Below are 3,438 nucleotides of genomic sequence, written 5' to 3' on the forward strand. Positions count from 1 at the left end.
ATTAATTACAGTGGTTATTTAAATAATTAAGGTAGTGGTGGATCAAGTGGTTGAAGCTTTGGTACCATAACCCTCTCTGCCCCAGGGGTGCTGAATCTTTGTTGCCCCTATACTCTGGTCCCAACCTCCAAAGCTAGCATTTGTGAAGAAAAACTGTGCTGTAATGTTTATTTGACAAAAATTAAGGCTTTGTCATTATTTTATTGGTATATAAGTTTTCACAGACCAAATTACGTAAGAAAGTGTAAATAAAGAGTTATATATCGTCGCTGTCAGGCGTAAACCTCGTATGTCCAAATTTTGTCAATTTCATATTTTTTTACATATCATTGTTATTGGTCAGTCCCCACGTGGGTCTGTTATTTTTTACAAGTTATTAACCAATCTAAAGCCTTGAAAATAGCTTGAGCGCAAATCTCTTAACTCCATTTATTCCTGCAGTTATCCAATCAAGCAAACATGGAAGAAGCTCAATGCTCAAAATCCTACAGGTACAGGTCTTCCTTTAATTATTATTATTATTATGAATGTTATAATTAAATGATTTATCTTGTTGTGATTTTACATAACTTTTTACATAACTAGACTTTTTTATATCCCCTGTTGAACTGGTCATTTTTGTATTCCCACTTGGTCATTTGCCATGCCAGACTGTCTCCTTTTTTTTTTTTAAACGTACTTGGATACGGTCTTTAACAAAACATACCACACAATGAAGCCAGATATCTGACTGTAAATAGTACAGGAAACCTGCACATCCTGATATCCTGGAGTCTGACAGCAGCCCTGGAGTGCTGACGGATGGGATGGACAGCTGGTGTACTAGCCACAAATTTACTACAATTATTTGACTTGATTTGGACAAATATAGGGGGCACGGTGGCTTAGTGGTTAGCACGTTCGCCTCACACCTCCAGGGTCGGGGTTTGATTCCCGCCTCCGCCTTGTGTGTGTGGAGTTTGCATGTTCTCCCCGTGCCTCGGGGTTTCCTCCGGGTACTCCGGTTTCCTCCCCCGGTCCAAAGACATGCATGGTAGGTTGATTGGCATCTCTGGAAAATTGTCCGTAGTGTGTGATTGCGTGAGTGAATGAGAGTGTGTGTGCCCTGCGATGGGTTGGCACTCCGTCCAGGGTGTATCCTGCCTTGATGCCCGATGACGCCTGAGATAGGCACAGGCTCCCCGTGACCCGAGGTAGTTTGGATAAGCGGTAGAAGATGAATGAATGAATGAATGAATGAATGGATAAATATAATGTTGCAGAAATATATTTGCTTTGTTATCCATACAAGCAGAATTATTATTATTATTATTATTATTATTATTATTATTATTATTATTATTATACTTCCACATGGCACTTCATAGAATACTTTGTATGGATTTATAAAATTTGGCCAGCTAGATTAACAGCAATTTCACTGTACCTTACAGCACATTTGGACATACTTCTACAATTATAACTCTGCAATTTAATGTCATAGAAAGTTTATTCCATGTTCTTGTGATTCCTTGGGTCATACAAAGCCTAACAAATACCATGCTTTTCATTTCTAACATACATTTATATACAATTATTTCAAAAAAACGCTGTTTCCTTGGTTTGTACTGAGGTCTGGGATAGAGCTTGTGCGAGCGTTGAGATCTAAGGTTTGAGATGATCTCCTCATCATAGTGAAAGGGAGAGATGTATACTGTACATAAAAATCCAGTATATATCCAAAATTATGTGAACATCTGACCTTTACACCCATACAGTCTTTTCTAAAAGTATTTGAAAGCAGAGATGGGGGACTCGAGTCATATGACTTGACTCGAGTCAGACTTAAGTCACAAATTTGAGACTTGAGACTTGCTTGACAAATATTAGAAAAAGACTCGACTTGACTTTGACTTGACATTCATGACTTGAGACTTGACTCGGACTTGAGTTAAATGACTCGGAATAACTTGTTTTTTGTTTTTGTTTTATCTTTTTTGTCTATTTTGTTTTTAAATCTGTTTTTGAACGCACACAAGAGCGTAATCTAACCACGTGACGCAGCAGACAAGCAGAGGGAGCGCGCGCACTAACTAATAAACCTTAACAGTCGTGACGAAACATGGAAGGCGCTACACCAAAAATAATTAAGTTCGGGTACCGGGATTTTGTACAAGATGAGAAGAGAACAGTAGTATGCGACCACATCGCTCACAATTGAATGACAAAGTTCTATCAAATTACATTTTTTGCAAGCGCAATGTAGTGTAAATGGTTGGTCACTGTTTATGTGGAAATGTCAGCTTTTTTGCAATAGCACTTATAATTGGTCTTTTATAATTGGTCATTGTACTCTTTTATATATATACTTTTCCATGGTCTTCTGCCAATTTTGAGGCATATTGAAACTTTTCATGCTTTTATGTTGGCCTTATTTCAGTTACATTTACATCTTATTCTTTGTAGTTTTGATTTTTATTCATTTTTAGATTTTTATTGTATTTACAACTCACCTGTATGTGGACACCTTTTAAAAATAAATGCCTATAAATCACTTTGTTGCAAATAAAACTCTTAGTCCATAAATACTGTAGATTTAACTTTGTTTAATATATACATTTAGTTAAATCATCAAACATCTGTATGACTTGCCAGTGACTTGCTTGACTCAAGCTACGACTTGACTTGCTTGACATAAAGCAGTGACTTGACTTGACTTGACTCTCACAAAAAATGACTCGGACTTGCTTGAGACTTGAAGGTTAAGACTTGAGATTTACTTGTGACTTGCACATGTGTGACTTACTCCCACCTCTGTTTGAAAGCCAAGGCCAATTGTTGTTTTGTAGATTGAAAGTTAAACACAAGCTGAGAGATCAGAACATCAGCTTCCATTTCCTGATATTTACATCTTAGAACATGGTAGATTAGATGATTAGATTAGATTAGATTAGATAGATAGATAGATAGATAGATAGATAGATAGATAGATAGATAGATAGATAGATAGATAGATAGATAGATAGATAAACACTTTATGTTTGTTGTGCACCCATTGATTGCAATCCCTGAATTAAGGAATAAGACTAACAGAGAACTATGACTAACCATCACTTATGTACGTCGCTCTGGATAAGGGCTTCTGCCAAATGCTGTAAATGTAAATGTAAAGTAACTTTTTGTTGTAATTCTCCTCCTGGGCCATAGGGGAAGTCAGCTTTTCTGGCTTAGGCCAAAATAGTAAAAAGTAAGAATGTAAGCATGTCTTGATGTGCTGTAAGCAGTAGCTATGAGTCCAACTAACCTGTGCTAAAATGCTTTACTTCAAGGAACATTATTATTCTCTCAGGGGATGACTGAAATGTGACGCTGACTTTGAGTCTTGATGAAATGCCAAGTTTAAATTACAACGGCTGGGAAAAAGAAGACGGTTTATCTGTTTTATGATTTACTTCTGAG

Source organism: Tachysurus vachellii, chromosome 12 (assembly GCF_030014155.1).
Source record: "Tachysurus vachellii isolate PV-2020 chromosome 12, HZAU_Pvac_v1, whole genome shotgun sequence".
Taxonomy (NCBI): domain Eukaryota; kingdom Metazoa; phylum Chordata; class Actinopteri; order Siluriformes; family Bagridae; genus Tachysurus; species Tachysurus vachellii.